The sequence below is a fragment of the Eleginops maclovinus genome, chromosome 7 (assembly GCF_036324505.1).
Source record: "Eleginops maclovinus isolate JMC-PN-2008 ecotype Puerto Natales chromosome 7, JC_Emac_rtc_rv5, whole genome shotgun sequence".
NCBI lineage: Eukaryota > Metazoa > Chordata > Actinopteri > Perciformes > Eleginopidae > Eleginops > Eleginops maclovinus.
The window spans coordinates 15,069,272-15,088,168 of NC_086355.1; the positions used below are offsets into that span (position 1 = coordinate 15,069,272).

Consider the following 18,897-nt stretch of genomic DNA (forward strand, 5'->3'; position numbering starts at 1 on the left):
CTCCACCAGTGTGTGTGTGTGTGTGTGTGTGTGTGTGTGTGTGTGTGTGTGTGTGTGTGTGTGTGTGTGTGTGTGTGTGTGTGTGTGTGTGTGTGTGTGTGTGTGAGTCACACAGATGCTGCATTGCGGGGCTCTCCTCTTAGGGCCGTCTCACTGCAGGAGCTAGAGAGCAGAAAAGGAGCTCTGGGATACAAGATATAGTGCCTTCAAGTGTGTGTGTGTGTGTGTGTGTGTGTGTGTGTGTGTGTGTGTGTGTGTGTGTGTGTGTGTGTGTGTGTGTGTGTGTGTGTGTGTGTGTGTGTGTGTGTGTGCGCGCGTGCGAGTGTGTGTGTGTATAGGCATGTAAAAGCAATGACATGCATGCACCTTTTAAAGAATAGTTTTTAGGAATGTGATTATACGTTTTGCGCACATTTAAATGCAGTTTTATATACAACTCTCATGCATGTACTGTAAGGTAAATAGTGCTTAGTTTAGTATAAAGTTTTGAAAAAATTAACAAAAAACAAAGTGCAATATAGAATTGTTTCAAAGGTAATAGTGGGGCACATGGATATTTTTGTATGGATAAAGGAGAAGAAACAAAAGGTGGCAATCATCTTTAAAACTCCTTTAAAGGTCTCCTATTGTGCTATATTTGAACAATATATTGTAGGGCAATATCTATAAAAACATGTCTGTGAAGTGTTTGGCTCAAAATACCAAACAGATCACCATTGTAGCATGCCTCGTCATCTCCCTCTGTTTCAGCCCTGTTCCTGAAGTGCTGATTCTGTGACTGTCGCTTTAATTTGATCTGAAGCTGGCCACGCCCCTTTAGAACGCATGCAGCTCTCTGTGAAGAGAGAACTTTCTAACAGAGAAACTCAGCTAAACGCTGCCGTGATTAAACCCCATATTATGTTTATTAAAAATAAATAAAATAATTTTTTTTTATGGAATTAGTTCAGGATGGGGCCTTAAGCCTTAACGTTAAGTATGTAAAGAAGGGGAGACACAGCACTTTTCCCTTAAGGATTATATCTCAAAAGAATCACTTATTGAAACCAGGTGTTTGTAAAGTAATGCTGGTTCAACCAAAGACTGGGGTCTGCATATTCTCTTACAGGCTAGTCCATTAACATCACCGGACTTTCACAATCTGCTTGTTGCAAAAGAAGCAAGCTCATTACACCTTGCTTACAACATAGGGTTAAAGGAAAGATGTGAATGGATCTCTTTGAAAATATGATTAAAAATAAGTCCATGTTCTACAAAAAAGGTATGTAATCAGTCACCAAATCAATAGCTTCTTGCATAAGATGCTCAGTGTAAGCTTCTTATGTTGTTCTTTACATTTCTGACCAAATGTGCCTTTTCATCTTCCAGAACGCATTCGTGATTCATATCTAATGGGTTAGATTAATATTAATAAATTAATGATGATGTCATCCCATTAAAAACCTGAAATTAAGCTCACTCCAACAGGCTTTAAGATACTGTCAAAAGAAGCCCTTATTAAAGCAGCTTTAAAGGAAGAGACGTAGCTAAGGTTTACTGTAGATGCAGCTTCAAAGGATTTTCTTCAAGGAAATATGCACACTTGTGTTTTTTTGCCAAGAAGGTAAAAAGATGTTGAGCGGCATAAAATAATGCATCTTAGCAGCTTTAACCAGGAATTATGTAATTAGTTCTGGATGGGCCTTTAAAAGCCTTTTAACCGTTAAAGTACTGGTAAAAGAAGGGGGTAGAACACAAAAAGAAGCACTTTCTTCCCAATTAAAGGATCTATATCTCCAAAAGAAAACACATATATTTGAAACTCAAGGTGGTGGATTTGTCACAAAGTAGCTGGCTTTCAACCCAAAGACTGGGGTCTGCATCATGTCTCTTACCCAGGGCTAGTTCCATTAACCATCACCCTGATCTTTCACAATCCCTAGCTTGTTGCACAAAGGAAAGCTCACTGCTCATTACACCTTCCTTTACAACATAGGGTTAAAGGATAAGATGTGAATGGCTGTATCTCATTTGTTAAAATATTGATTTAAAATAATGTTCTCATGTTATCTACAAAAAAGGTATGTAAATCAATCACCAAATCAAATAGCTTCTTGCATAAGATGCCTCAGTTGTAAGGCCTTCTATTATGTTGGTTTCTTTACATGTTCTGACCCAAATGTGCCTTTTCTCACTCTTTTCAGTCTATTCTCTCAGGTTTCTGTGCAGTCCTGTTACTATGATTTAGCGTGAATGTAATTGGAAAACATCAGCTCCTGACCCTCACCGATAGAGCACACAGACACTGGCAGGCACGTATCAAGCCCCTGTTACCCAGCACCCATCACTAACCTCCCTACCTGGAACTCTGTCTTTGTTTAAGTGCAGGAAACAAAGAGAAGCCATGAAAGCGTGACTGCCTTTCAGCAGGCCTTGGTGCTGATCGTCTCACTAAAGCAGCTCTTCTCTTCCCACACAGTGCCCACTTCCCACTCACAGCTCCTAGCAGCCTGCACTCACATGTACATCCACCCACACAGCCATTTAATCTGCGGAGGTAGCAGCCATTCTTTCCGTATCTCTCTTGTTGCAAATGTTTCTTTTTCTCTTTCTGACAGGTATTCAGCACATTTCAAATGTTAAGATAAATTAAGGTGGTTCTGAGCGGGCTTTCAATAAATGGTGCACGAGGTTTTGGTTGGTTTTTGGCTTCATGCGTTCATGCATAGCGAGACGCCACAGCAATCCTGGATCACTCTAATGGTTTATTTCTTGATCATCATAATGCCAGCGTGGATTTTGGATACTCCTGCCGGGAAACCATGAGCCTGGTCGCAACAACATGTCATTCCTAGGATATGAAACAGCGTCAGTGTAAACGCTGAAGCTCTACAAGTGAGATCAAGGACTACTATACTCAGGGTGCGATTTGACAAAAAAACAGAGGGGGGGATGTTTTTTTTAATTTATTCATAGACAAGAACATTGGACTTTTAACTTGCATAACTAGGGAGAAAAAAACGCAAAAAGTAGACAGGCCCTTTTTTCGGGTCCGTGGATTAGTCCCCATCACAACATGGCAAAACTTTTAATAACCCATACATTTTCGTTTCTATTCAACGTCACAAAAACATGCGTACGCACTAACAGGCAGAAAGCACCATAGAACAGCATCAATGCTCTCCATGAAAAGACCCTCCAATTAACTTAAATCAAACACTCAAAATAATTCACTAAATAGCACAACGTGCTGTCAACTCTCAGGGACAGGTCTGGAAAACTACACAAAGTAAACAGTCGGCTCTGGTGACAAATTTGTGGTGGCTTTTTCGTTTTTCCTATCGGGGCATTGTCTGCAGCATTTCGGCCCTCTTCTATCCACAATTCTGCAAATGGGTCCTGTAAAGTAAGATGATATGCTGCTCTGAACGCGTTTCATGTTTGGTTCAGCGCTGTTTTTCCTGCGAAGTTCCCGCACAAAAATGTTACAATGTTTTTGTGTTCGATGACGTTCAGAAATATGCACCGTCTGCCAGAAGGCTGCTGAATAGCCTACTCTGATGTAAAGACACTGAAGATCGTTAGATTTCAAGAGTTTAAGTAGGCTAGCAGTTAAGTTGCATTCATCGCTATCAAGGGGGGGAAATCCTTGTCCCCACCGGAGATAAAAATAATTTAGCAGAGGTAGGGATAGGAAAACCAGAGGGGGGGAAATCCTCACCATCCCCACCTACAAATCGCACCCTGACTATACTGTTCATTGAAAAAAAACAGTTCTTTCAACATCATGGATAAGCATTTCAAACAGATTGTGTTGTTCATTTCAGATGAATCATTTGATCAGTGATTTTGCTTAAAAAGTCATTCAACACATATGGCATGTTGCCTTGGTTACCTGATCAGGTAGTCAGGGACTGGAAGTCAAGCTGGATGTCAAAAATCCTCTCTCCAAATCTCAAGGGGTGACGTCAAGATGAATACCGAAGAATATCGAATTCAAAGGGGGACAGCCTCCTGGTCAAACCTGGAAATGAGAAAAATGCGGATCATTTTATTATTATTTATTCAGATAATCAGTTCGTCAAAAAAGCAGCTGATCAGACCATTTCAGATGAAAGAGGACAATGAGGGTATGAGGAGAAATAGTTGAATATGCTTTGAGACGCAACACAGGAAAGTGTTATTCAACAGCACCACGAACTACAGCCTCCACAATGACCTTTAAGATAAATAAACACCTTTCAAAAACAAAACGTGAACATTTGGATCTTCATGAGGGTAGGATTCAGTGCTCGGCTGTATTTATTGAAACATGTTGAAACCTATAAACTGGCAGCTGAGTATAAACGACATAACAAACAATCATCTGTTGCATATGAGATCGTGTTTGTTCGGTTTATTACAACCACTTGTTGTTTGTGCTCTGATCCCAGATGGATGCATGGTGATGTGATTTATTGTTATTGAATGATCCAAAAAAAATAGGCACAACAAAATGACCAAAAATCATAGAGCACCATCAAAAGTTTACCTGAAACAAGATCTAACAAACATATCAAACTACAGCTTATAACAATATTTAGCTGAATTATATAACTCTACAAAGCTAGTGTTGAATAAACTACATCGTGTCATTTATTTCACGCTTTATTTTCTCTGTTTAGATACATACTGAAGCTCTACTTACGTTTCTCATCAGCTACCAAAAGTTTACTCTCAGTCTCAGGATCTTATCTCAATGATAGCATTTAAGTTAATATACAATTCCTCTTTATTGGCAGAGAGTACAAGTACTAATGAGGGTTCAGCTTTTCCAAAGGATCAATGCCGAGTGAGTCAGCAGCACCACAAACATTTTTTCTACCACATAGAAAAGAGTGGTTTTATTCATTTTATTCGACGGAAATCTGGAGGGGAAATTCAAAAGGATGCTTGTACCTCTGGGTTGCTAATATACTTGATTAATAAAGTAGAGCAGGAGCCTAATATTCAGACTGACCCGCCTTGTTCTTTCATTTCATCTTTAAATGTTATTTCTCTTGATGAGGGGGGGGGTCTAAAACCGAGCTAGTGTAGCAGATGTGTCTGCAGCAAGATGTACATAGCATATAAGATCATTTTAAAAAGTCTGCTAGTATCTACAGCTCCAGAAAAAATTAAGAGAACACTGCAGCATTATCAGTCTCTCCGGTTTTACTGTTTATAGGTTACATTTTTTTTCATTGTATTCTATAAACTTCTGACAAAATGTCTCTGTGTTGGAATTAAAACAGATACTGGAATGGCTGCCATACATGTAGAGATTGAGATTAAAGAAGTGTTTGCAGTGGTCTCTTCTTTTTTTTCGGGAGCTGTGTATCAGGTGTTATCTTGAATATTAACCTTTCATTTGAGTTTTGTTTTTGAGAGACTTGCTCATTTTTAAAATGATTCTAACTTATGAACATGGCACCATCTTACACCAGATCTGGCGCATATCTTTTAAAATAATTATAATATATATATTGTTTATTTTTAGATTGAAAACGTGGCAACACAGTCTTTTTTTTGGATAAACATTTCTGACAAAATATGAAAGAGTAGCTATACTTTAAATGCATACATTTTTAGAAATATGAACATTTTACTCAACTTTTCTCTAGTTTCAAGAAGCATCTTAAGTCAGTTCATTCTGTTCTACATTACAGATCTACATTACAGAGTAAAGAAAGCAGAGGACCAGTGATGAATCCGATGCCAGCCTGTGGCTAAGAGAGCCAAAGCCTCAGAGCTTAGAAACCAACAATGTTTACAGAAGCTGAGCCGCATTCTCGTTCTTTGCCTTGGTTCGACAGCAACTGAGGGTCACAAGTGAGTCATACATCAGACAGAAACCTTGGACAAACCTGTATGTGCTCTGTGTTAATATGTAGTCTGGTACCCACACAGCACTTTACAGCAGGAGACAACACAGCGCAGGCAGAGAAACATCCCTGCACCTTAGAATGATGCTTTATGCTACTCTATGGTGCATTCACCACTCTGTCTTTCTCCGTTTAATCACTTTTAGCTTTAGAGTGGATGAAGGAAAAAAATACAGTACATCATTTTTATGAGACTGTAAACATTTGCGGCATGAAAAAGCCATAAAATGTAATCACCCGTTAAAAATGTACAGAACAGCTTGAAGATTGCTAACAAATCTGCATAATCCCTGTAAATCTCATTGTGAGATGTAGCACACTGCACTACATGAGCAACCTATGTAACTTCAATTATGTATGGTCAAGAGTTTCCAATAAAAATGCAAATTAAGTGCCTTGAAGCGAAATGACTCATTATTAGAAAGAGGAAAAAAAACTTTGCTGGATGACTTCATTAGAAACACATTTGGAGTGCGCTGGGACAGCAGAGAGAAACCAGACGCAGGTTTAGTGAATCTCTGACGCCATGGCCGGTCACTGGCAGACTAACTCACCCATTCCTCAGATAAGGTTGAGTGTTATTTTTGTTTCCTTAATCATTAAAAGAGATATCTAGCAGCCTAAGAATTATGTGAGTGTTCAGTTGAATAAAATAGATTTGAGAATATGAAAACCTAGATATGTTTTAACGGTAAGCAAGTGCCTTCATTCTGTCTTTTATATTACCACATAAATAACTGGGAAACGTGACAATTGGAAAAGAGAGTGAAGGTGTCGGTGTGCATTGCGACACCTTGTTTTGCATTTTCACTTACATGCTGAATCAATTATTTCATCCACAAAATATCTATACATGTACTTTTTTTTTACAAAATGTTAATATATATATATATATATATATATATATATAAACTATACTATCGATGGATATACAGCCATGGTAGATCAGTATTGTGGCAGATCCCTAGTGTTAGTGGTACGGTACAATTTCGTAATTCAATATAGGAATACAGACCACACTCTCTAGAAGTCTTTCCTAGCTATGCTCTTCTACAGTGTGAAGGTCCTTTCTGCTCGTTTAGTATGCAACCCTGCACCTCTAACACACATCACACTAACACTAACACCAACACATACACACACACACACACACACACACACACACACACAATGAAAGTGCTTTGTTCTGTCTCCTGGGACTGCACATCCAGAAGCCACCTGCCAGCCCATAGTTAATGCAGTCTGCAGGGGGCAGTGTGTGTGTGTGTGTGTGTGTGTGTGTGTGTGTGTGTGTGTGTGTGTGTGTGTGTGTGTGTGTGTGTGTGTGTGTGTGTGTGTGTGTGTGTGTGTGTGCTCTTTTGTTTATGTGTTATCTTGACCAGTGTGAGTTAAAATATATGTGCCGATTCCTCTAGGTGTTTTATAATAAAAAAAGTTTGGAGCTTTAGATTATTCAGTAAATACTGTAAAAGGGGTTCCTAGAGGGTTTGATTCTGCATCATATGGTTATGTAAAGCATTAATTTTCAATAGCCCTGTGCTAGGCATCTCTTCCTATATACTGCATTAGAAACTCTCACAGAGACTTTCGTCTCAAGAACAGCATCATTCTCCAAACACGACTTACATTTTCCCATTTGACCTGGACGTTTAGCTTAATTTGTTTTTTATTTGGAGGACTAAAAGAAAATGAGCACCCTTCCCCTATGATGTGTACGTATAGACGAGGAGTACAAACTAAACTACCCATCTTTTAGGAAGATATAACCAGCATTTTTCAAAGAGATACAAACCCTCAATCATTCTCTCATGCAGGGACCTCAAAATGCTCTGGAATAAGAAAAGGAACTTATGACAGAAAGCAAAAATAAAGCTCTTGTGTCACCTCAGAGCAACGAAATGAGATTGCCACGCAAGGAATTACAGAGGACTTGCAAGATTACAAAAAGGGTAGAATCTGTGAATACCAGAGTGCACCCAGCAAGGTCAATGGTGCTGTGTCATACTGATGTGCCTGTAGTTCTTTTTTTTTAAAGCAATTCATCATGTCATACTTTGTCAGACATATCTCGGCCCTAATTAATATAAAACTGGCAATTACGCATTACCGTTAGAATTTTGAACAGATTTTGATCATCATCCGTTGATATTTATCCTCAATAGTTTATTTGGACGTCTCTTTAAAGTCCGGTCAGATGATCTAAAGAGGCATATGGAGTTACTGTAGATGAGAAGACTGGTTCCACTGGTAGCACGTTCTGATAAGCTAAGCTAACCATTGTCTCACTGTAGCGTCCTATTTAAACGACAGACAGAAGAGATCACTTTAATTCTCAGTAGCACGTACTGTAAAATAACGTCTCCTTATTAAGTTTGAATCATGTCTAATATGAATAGCATTCAAAGACCTTATGTCCGGCAAAGACACATACAGTATGTCTTCAAGTACTGTAAGCAGAAAAAGGCTGTTATGTGTAAATAACAATTCTCCACAGAACAGACATTGATTGGCGACCAGCATTTAAAACAACAAAGTGATGAAATAGATGCAAAGGAGACGTGGTCAAGAAGGGAGAGAGAAGGGAAAGTGTGTAGAAAGTGTGTGTGTGTGTGTGGGGAGGCATTACATCACTGCTGCAGTGGCTGACAACATGAGCATTACTAGCTCTCGCTCTCTCTACAGTTAATGCCATCCAACAGCCTCTCACCATCTCACTTCCTTCTGCTTTATTATTTTGTATTAAAAATGTAATTCATTTTAGTGTGAAATCCAAATAGGACCTCATACTCAAAAAATTTAGAAATATTATAATTTTCTGATAAGATGCTCCAACTCCACCTCGAAATGTGAATTAAAGGCTCTGTAAGATTTTAAATGATTAAATTATTGTACATGATTTCCATTTGTTTGTGTCATTTCTTGATAGCATTTCACACTCTCACACTGCTCACATTTTAAATGCAGTACTGTTGAATAATCTAACACATCCCCCCTGGTGTTTGCATGACTCAAGGAAATTACAATAATCAATAACAAATTGCACATCTGGGCTGTTATTCTGTATGTACACAAATAGATTTTCTTCAAAATAAACACCCCAAAACGAGATCACGGTTTCTAGTTTCCTAAAGTAAATATCATTTGTTGGAGGCTGATTTACAAATGGTGATGTTAGAAGATCCTTGGTAATCATAAATAGTATTGTGTCATGTATGAAATTGTAATGTTTGCAATGGCTTGTCATTTGTAATAGGCCTTATTCCTGATTAAATATACCCGGGTCAAGTTCATCACACATAAGGGTTAGTAGGAGAGGATAATCAAACATGAGAAGGTCAAACAGATGTGTCGGAGATGCCACAGACATTATCCCTCATGAGGACAGCGGGGGAGAAACAGGCCGAGGAAGGCTCACATGTTATCACATAGGAGGACTTATGTACCCGTTATTATAAATGTACTGCGCCCCATTACTTCAGGCTGAATGTCGCTGTGAATGTGTTCAAAAGCAGAGGGGAAAGAGCGGTGTGGGGTACAAACAAACCCCAAGAAAGAGCGTCAATGTCCACGCAATCAGTCTCAGGATGCACTTGGACACAGGAATGCAAATGTCCTATTGACTCACATGTTTGACAAATGTCTGCCTATTCAGCAACTTCCCGGTACAAAAAATTAAATAGGCCTTTTTTCTTTTCATTAGTTCCTAAAAGTGGTAAAATCCAAAGATATTTGAATAGAGAATGGTTTCTCTTGGCATAGAGAACTGCTGCTCATGTGAAGGAGCCAAGATGGAGACGTTGGGAGACGGGTTGAAGTTAATGCCAATGGGCGTACAGATGCAGAACTTTCAGGTCAGTTTATATACATGCCATTTGGCTTCATGCACCACTGAACACATTTCCTAAAAATGATCAGAAAATCGCCTTCAACGATGTATCCTGTTCTCTTTATACATTTATGCTGAATGATCAATATTTAATGTAGTTATGAATATTTGAGAGATATCGGGTTAAAAAACTGCCAGTGAGTACTGTCAACAGTGGTCAGTTAGGACTATCTAAAAGGTCAATTAAATATGAGAAGCCTCATTGATGTACTGTCCTAAACAGTTATGGAAATACAAACAGTGTTTATATTGACAACATTGTTGTGCAGCGGCCAATGCTTGCAGGTTGAGGTGTGTGGGGGAAAATAATCAAATGTTATAAAACCTACCTCCTCCAAAGACACTCTTGAGCAATTCACTTGGTTTATTTTCTCTTTTACCAAGTCTAGCTGCTTGCAACAGTAATAACAACACAGGTCATGGAGATTACGTTGCAAAATAGACGATCACTTACTTTAGTTACATTGGCCAAGATAAGGTTATTACTGTACACCCGTACAAACATTCACATCCATACGTGCGAGTTGCTGACTTAGCTGTACAAGCTAATACTGTTTTTTTCAATTTTGCATCTGAATCCCTTTCAAATAAGTGATGAAGAGATTGTACACAGTGAAATCAGATGATTCTAATTATAGATGTGTGATGCTGATGTGTTGACCTGATAGAAAATATGACATCGGACACACAGGGTTAAACTACAGTTTGTCAAATAGTGAGGACATCGAGGCTTTCCACTCTGTGAAAGCCAAACTGCTAAACAGAAAGACTGTCTGGGAGTGTCTAGACATTCATGTCTCACACACACCTGCATGCACAAACCCCCAATAAACCCTGCTGTTACCACACACACACACACACACACACACACACACACACACACACACACACACACACACACACACACACACACACACACACACACACACACACACACACACACACACACACACACACACACACACACACCAAAAATGATTAAACCAATTTAAAATCTCAATCCACATACTCTGTGTCTTGAATGATTAATATTAACATAAAAACACGCACACACACATTAGGCAGCATGCCAAGGTGACAGGGAGAGACGGAGGAGCAGGAGGGTGGAGAGAGGTACATCTGTTTCTTTCCTTCAGTGAAATTACAAATGTTTCTGTATGACAGCAGCACGGTGACGCAGCATCTTTGCAGCAGAACCCAAATGCATATGAAGGAAGGGGGGGAGGAGGATGAGATGACAAAACAAAAGCGATAGGGCGGGGGGAGATATGGAGAGACTCACCTGGCTAGATTGGATGTTGTCAACGGCTCAGAAGAAAGGCTAACATCCGAGACCTGATAGGGTGAGAGAGGATAAGCGGGAAGAACAGTAGTGAGGGGGATGGAGAGAGAGAGAGAGAGGGGGGGGGGGAGAGAGATTAGATTTTGGCTCCCAGCACTTTGTGAGTGCAGTGGCAGGTGGCACCTTGGTTAACACACACACACAAACACGGTCAGTATATCTTTGAGGCAGATGGAAAGGAAGGGGTGGAGGGCGAGGTGAGAGAGAAGTGAGAGCGGCTGAGGAGGAAGAGGAGTCTCAGAGTGGTTTCCCGTTCAGTGGCGGATCTAAAGGAAGCTCAGTGCCATCACACAGCTGGACATTGCAGAGAAAGACATGAAGACAATAAAAAAGGAAGAGCTCACAGTGAGTGAGAGTGAGTGTGTGTGTGTGTGTGTGTGTGTGTGTGTGTGTGTGTGTGTGTGTGTGTGTGTGTGTGTGTGTGTGTGTGTGTGTGTGTGTGTCTGACAGCTGTTGACATACACTTCAAAAGTCCATCAAAGGTTAAATGAAAACATGAAGCCCTATTACCAGATATGCAAGAGCATAGAAGCAGGCAGACACACGCACGCACGCACACACACACACACACACACACACACACACACACACACACACACACACACACACACACACACACACACACACACACACACACACACACACACACACACACACACACACACAACTTGGCTTTAGTCCAAGAGCCACAGTGTGAACATAACAAGACAACAGGTGGACACTGTGTGCAACTATGGGGGTCTCAGTTAGAGGGCATTGAGTTCATGTCAATGTGAATGCCCAACTAGTGATAGACTACATACATCATCCATGTCAAAGCAGAACATTTCCATTACTTTTCTGTCCTAATTGTTTATAGGAAAGGACAACAATATGTGTTGTATTGCTTAATCCTGATGGTTAGTTTAAGATAGTCCCACTCTAGGGAAAGTTAGAAGTTATTTTCATCATTATCAGATTATTACAATACATAGATATTCTCACATCTGGACTGAAGTAACTAAATATGTCGAGCAAACGTTTTGTTAAAATGTCGGCGCCTTCCCTCCCAAGTTTTGTTTATGATTGCGTATAAGCCCTTAAACCTCAGTGTATATTAAGTATAAAAAAACTGGCAGTTGACCAAACTCCTTGTGAAGGCCCAGCATTGACACAAAGGTGAGTTGTTTCTGTAAAGTAGTGCAGTGGGAGGAATCAGCCATAGATACAAATACCAGTGATAATGTTGGGTGTTGATAAATAATCTATGGAAGTCTCCCTCGTTGAAAGTTGAATACTCAGTCTGAACTGCTGACTCAGAGTCAACTTGAAAAGTTCAGGTGCAGCCCGACCAAGGTCCCTTCATCATAGTAACATTTATTATTTGTGAACATCGAGGACACTCACCTCTAGAAAAAGCTCATCTTGAATGCTTGCAATCTCAATCATCAAATAATAACCCAAGGACCATGGACACAACAGACACTCCAATAAAGAAGGGATTACACACAATGAGCTAGTCGACAATAGCATGCTACACAAACTCACAAAGTAGCAACAAAATATGTTTTCTTTAAAACATTTTTGCATTTGTCTCTAAAGATATGACATAACAAGTTGATCAGCGCATGTAAAGATGTTTGTTTAAGCCTAGCTTAAGTTGGTCCTGGGGTTACCCTAACTGCTAGTTTCTTAGCCTTAAAATGTGTTGTAGCAAAAGCCACTGCCTAACCAAGAAGGCCACAGGAAGAAATACTCCTTCCGTAAAACAGAAATGCACAGACAGACACACAAGCTGTCCATTTTCTTTCATTTCAATCGGACCACCCAACACCAAGTGTTCAGTGCTGTGATCATCCAGCCTCAAACGCTTATAAAATACACTGCAGTGTCTTTGTGTCCAACATGTGTTTCAACTGCCTGGTTCCTCTTTTCAATGCTACCCACACAAAAACACCTTCTTGTTTATGTTTTTTTTAATCAAAAAGCCATTTTAGTCTAAACAGAACATGTTCTACTGTCTCCATTGGGCTGAGTGGTGTACCCCTAGGAAAGGTTAATGGGGTTAGATAAAATGCCACATAGGGCCAGCAGGGGGGAGCATATTAAAAACCAACAAGACACTTTAGGTCTTACGTTTGCACATAAAACATGTATAAACTCCTGCGTTAGTAGTATTTAAGATAAAGGCCAGAGACGCAATGGTCTCTCTTCAAATATAATGAAACTAGATGGTTGAATGAACAAAAACATACTTTACCTTCTTTTTTTGTACTTCTAGATGATCCCGAAAATATCAATTATCCTTAGAGCCATTCAGCATATAATCAATAAAAAACTGTTCAACTTTTAGGCAAAAACAAATGTGTTGAATTAGTTGAAGCTTTGTTCTTCACATTGTAGGAGCTGCCTTGAAACTCACAGTCGACACTGAGTTAGCCTGCCAGTGCTCGTTTCACAGCTTCATCAGACTAACGCCACTCTGAATCAAAACAACGACAGCTTTTCAGGAACAAAACAATTCCTAAGGCTTCGCACCATTATGGCAGAGTGTCAGCCTGAATTTCCATCATCATTTAAAATGTCAATTCAATGTAACATCTTGCTGTTGTAAGACCACACTATTTGTATAAATACTCAATTTGATTAAACCTTACCAGAGACCTCAGCGGCCTGCCCTGCTGTTATAAATGAGAAATATGTTTGATCTGATTAAATTATATGCCACAAAGACGCAGATTCCACACATTACATAGAGCATGATTGACCACTCAACCAGGTTAATGAGATATTGGATCTGACAGATATTGCTTTATTGGTAATGATGTGTAATGAAAGCATGGTGCAAGATGCCTGTTATCAATATCACTTTGGAATTTTAACTCATCAAAGTTCACTTGGGTAAAATTACAGCACCTTGTCTATGTCTACAAAAATCAGGACCCCAAAAGACAACAGAAAACCATTTGGACAAATTGCTCTGCTATTTCCGGTGACTGTCTTGTTGCCCCAACAGCTCAGCGATACTCTTGCCTGATTTGCACCGAAAACCACCAAACAAAGTTAGGATAGGCTGATCCTCGAATTTAAGACCAATATTAGGTATTATGGATGCTTCCCTGAACTGTTCAGCTGAGGCATAGAGCAACAAGATAATATGTGTATCCTTTAAATGACTTGCTAGCTAAATGAATGTGTAACTATGCATTTTGATGTAATAACTTGAAAAATGGTGATCTGGAACGATCAGGAAGGTTCTTCTATGTTCCAATAGACATGATGCAGTTTGAGTCATAGTGCAGGCTTACATCCATCATTATCAAACCTTGAGGAAGCTTCAATGGATGTTTGTTGCGTTTAACTCACCTGTTGTGTCATTTAAGGCAATTACATTTTTGTATGGGGGTTCCAAATAATAATTATATCTGGGTGGATACATCTCGACCCATAAAGGCCTTAATTTAGCATCAGCTGCCCTAGTTCCTCATGTTGTCCTATATTCTTATCTTACATTCAACCCTGGAATACATTGGCCTTTCAAAGCAGCTTCATGTAAGGAAAAAACACATCTCACCATTCAGAAGACCACTTGTGTTAATAGTGAAATGTATGTTTTATGGCAGTAAATATGGCATCTTATCCAAACCGTGAATTAATTTGTTTTGGAGAGGTTTTTGAAACTTCCTCCTGAAGCACTGTGACTCTTTTGGACGAGTGTTTGCACCACAGATACTAAAATAACTCCTGATTTCCATTAATACAAGGAACCAGAGAGAATGAAATTGACTGGGGGATTAGAAAAGAGAGAGTGTTAAAACCCTGAACACAACCTATTTTACTCCAACTTATGGAAGCCTATTTTCTCTCCCTGTTCTATTCCTGTTTAATGCATTTAATTTCTTCAGTGTGTTTAAAAAAAGAGGGGCAAAAGTGTAAAAGTAATAACGGAGGCTTTACACAAAGAATAAATTACCTTGCTTGAATTACATTTGTATCCTCTCTTCCTCCTCTATTTGGCTTTGTCCGCGCTGTTATTATATCCCCCTCATATTGTTCCTTCCTCTGTCCCTGTCTCCTTTTCTTCAGCAGCATGGTGAAAAGCCATGGTGAAGAGCTCGCCCCTTCAGTGGCAGACGTTGTGCAGCTTCAGATGGTCGGTGCTCCTTACAACAGAGCAAGCGTTTTCACAGCTTCTTTATGAGTTAGTGTGGGCTGCAATATAAACAGCACCACTCAATTATAGGAGCAGCAGGAACATGAACATTCCCCAGCCTGTGATCTCGCACATACCTATAGTACAGTCCATGCACACGCATATTCACAGCGGCTCACGAGCACACACATATGGACAGCGTATGCTTGTGATCGCTCCCTGTGTAGGTGGGAGCCGCTTCACTGCCATTGTTAAATCCGTGGCAAAGACCATCTTTCATTAGTGTTCATAATATACATGATTTATTTTCTTAAATGCTTACTATAACAAAAACAAGTCGTCACCTGCAGTGTGTACAGCCTTAACATAATATGACCTACATATGGTACAGCAGAGATATTAGCACTAAAACCTAATTGAGAAAACTGTGCTGACACACTTGAATGTAGTCCAATATTGTGTTTAGTGATTCCTACGTTAAATACCATATGGGACTGACTGCAAAACCTGTTTTATGGACCTCTAGGGCCGTGTGTGTGAGTGTGTGCATGCGTGTGTGTATGTGTGTGTGTATGCATCTCTATCATGACCATCAGTGGTGCAGTAAAACTTGAGCAACAGAAGCAACACAACCACTGTGGAATAAACAACAGCAGGCAGGCACACAGCACTGGGAGGAGTACACACATTTTCTGATCACCATTTTGTATTTTATATAGTTTTAAAATACCCATTAATTTAATCATTTATATTACATTTTAGAAACTTAATGTAAATTGTAAGTGCAGCTAGCATTTTTTAGCCATGGTGTTATATAATGCAGGATTGAATCGGAGGATGAAACCCTCTTTATTTGTCACAAACATGCACACAGCAGAGCACACACAGTGAAATTGGTCCTCTGCATTTAACCCATCCTAGTACTAGGAAGTGGGCAGCTATTGTGCAGCGCCCGGGGAGCAATGGGGACGTGGGATTGGAGGTGTCCGGTGCCTTGCTCAGTAGCAGTCCACTTTCCATATTTGTTCAAGTCTGTTCGGGGACTTGAACCGGCAACCCTACGATTCCCAGTCCAAGCCCATACTGACTGAGCCACTGCTGGACTAACAAACACTTCTTCCTGAATGTGAAATCAATCCCATTAACTCTCACATTTTGGAAAATGTTTTGCATTTTGTCTATATTTGTATACTTGCCCCATTTGTCATTGGCCTTTTTCATGGGAGACATTTCGTCATTTGACAAAATGAAAAGCATAAGTGTAAATAATAAAATGTGACTGGACTCGATTCTGTTTAGCTGCTTTGGAGTCTTGGTATTCAACTTGCTCCATCATTGCCAAACTGTCATGATGGTCTATCATACAAATCATTCTAAATGTTACAAAATGATGGTGAAATACACACCTTCAGTGATGCTCCTCATGTGTCTTCACATGGGGAGTAGAGGAACCATACTTTATGTAATGTTGAGCAATGAACCATCCTCTCCGTTTCAATATAAAGTCGGCCTTTCTGTTGCATGAACAGTACTGGCAAAGCATTCACTGTCTCCGTCTGTACCGGGTGTGTGTGTTTGAAGGAAAGACACACTATGGACGGTATTCATAGTCGGGCTGATGCATCACACAGAAACAGTACCTGGACTTTAATGTTCGTCTGTGTGTTCATGAGTTTGTGCGTGAAAATAACTGTGTGTTTGTAAGGTGCTGCCGGCTCGAGGGACTGGGGATGGTTGCTGTGGGCGGTGATGAGAAGCCGCTCAGTTTCCACAGCAACACCCTAACTCAGTCAGTCTCCATGGCAACTGATAACAGCATTAGCTGATTCAGCCTAAGTGAAGGTTCATACCACAGGGAAGAAAATTGATTTTTTTCAAAATATACCTTGTTGGTGGATATGGGGAGTGGGGACTCCTGGGAGACATTAGCAAACAATCCAGGTCCTTTAAGCCATGGACCAAAGTGTCCGGAGAAAATGAAACAATGAACCCAAACATAAATGTTCTAACATAAATTATCAATATGTAATCTAAGAGCCCATTGTCAGTTTCATCTGCGGGAAAATGAACCCTGGTCCCGATAATAAACTAATCTAAAAACTGTACAGAATAATGAAAAAAATGATATTTTATTTAAGACAAAATCTCGCCATCTCTAAAATTCCCCGGTCTCGTTATGAGTGAACACCTCTTTTGAAGGGGACACGTAATCTAAATAATATCGTAAGCATTTGGGTCTACTGTAAGCAAAGCCTTCAAGCTAACAAATTCTGTTAAAAACAAAACTGAAATAAGCAGTGATCAAAGACACTGAAGCGTAACCTCAATAAAGGGTAAGGTAGCGCTACCTTTACCCCTGCAATTTGAAATATGACCCAATTAGCCCAAACACAAAGAACATCAAGGTAATGCAATAACTTGAATTCTCCTCACCGTCACCATATGCAATACTGCAAAGGAGGACGTTAGTGGAAATCCTCTAATTAAATTTTGAATGAATTACTGTGAGTACTTTGAATTCAAACCTAAGATAATGTTTACCCCCTTTTCATGTTTAAAAGCAGACAAACAAAAAGAGAGTGAAAATCTTAATTCCTTACATAACACACAGTTCAATGTGTTTGTGTACCAACACACGTTTCATGTTTTGCTCGGACAAGGTTTTCATAAAACTATTGAAGCTAATGACTCAGCTGATGACCCTCGCACCTCTTCCGTACTTAATGAGCCAGAGTGGGAATGCCTTGCAGAGCTCCGATAATTACTGTTGCTTCATCATTTGGCACCATGTATCCGACAACGCAACTCCGTCTCCTCTGCTAATAGAGATGACTCTGTCAGCTGGTCAGCCATCATGACTTACTGCTTTCCTTAAGTAAAACAAATGCAAACCATCAAATAGTGAGCAATAGTTATTGTTGTCATCTCCACATCACAGTTGAATTGCTAGGGGCCAGGTTGCCATGGAAGCAAAAGGGACGACTGAGCAAACACACAGTTGGTAGTGTATATATGAATATACACAGAACATAAAACAATGAGGGAGAATGATCATGCTGATCCAACCCTGCATGTTCAAGGCTTTCCCCTGCAACAAATAACTACATACAGGAAAAGGAGAGTGCAGACAGGATGAAAACACTTCCTTCTCCAGGATTCCTTTATCCCTCCCCTCATCCATCCAGCCCCTGCTGCTGAAAACAACAGAAAGGAACGTAAACCCATGTGCCGCAACACAGCAGAACACTGCAATGAGCAAATCAAAGAGAAGGCGTGCCTGCTGACAGGAGGCACATGGACACACAGCAAGCTTTACTGTGCGGGTGACAATAGGTGGTTTGCCTTAACAGCTTCTACTGGGAGAACGCTACAATGATTCCAGCAGTTGTTGTGAGCCTTTGTTGTTGGTCAGACTACTAGGATCAACATGGACTATCCATTAGGATGTATATTACCTTCTTCCATTCGAACCCACAGGTTTAATTAGGAAGGCTTACTCATTTTCTCTGAGATGAAACATTCTGTATTTTGCCAAAAGAAAGGATTTTACGGATTACATTTTAACATCTCACATAACTACCTCCACTTATTTTCCTACTTTTACCCAATCCTTTTCCCAATCTTTAAATTCCCTCCAAGATATATCCTTCCTGCC

At 39.9% G+C, this 18,897-nt stretch overlaps 1 protein-coding gene across 1 annotated transcript in view; it reads right to left on the reverse strand.

The window, feature by feature from the left end:
* map2 (microtubule-associated protein 2) overlaps nt 1-18,897 on the reverse strand; it is a 65,064-nt gene that overhangs the window by 36,433 nt on the left and 9,734 nt on the right. The window contains exons 3-4 of the mRNA XM_063888006.1: nt 11,051-11,103; nt 3,875-4,003 (exon numbers count right to left, since the gene is read on the reverse strand). The gene's annotated coding sequence lies outside the window, so the exon portion shown is untranslated. The remainder of the gene's footprint in view (nt 1-3,874; nt 4,004-11,050; nt 11,104-18,897) is intronic.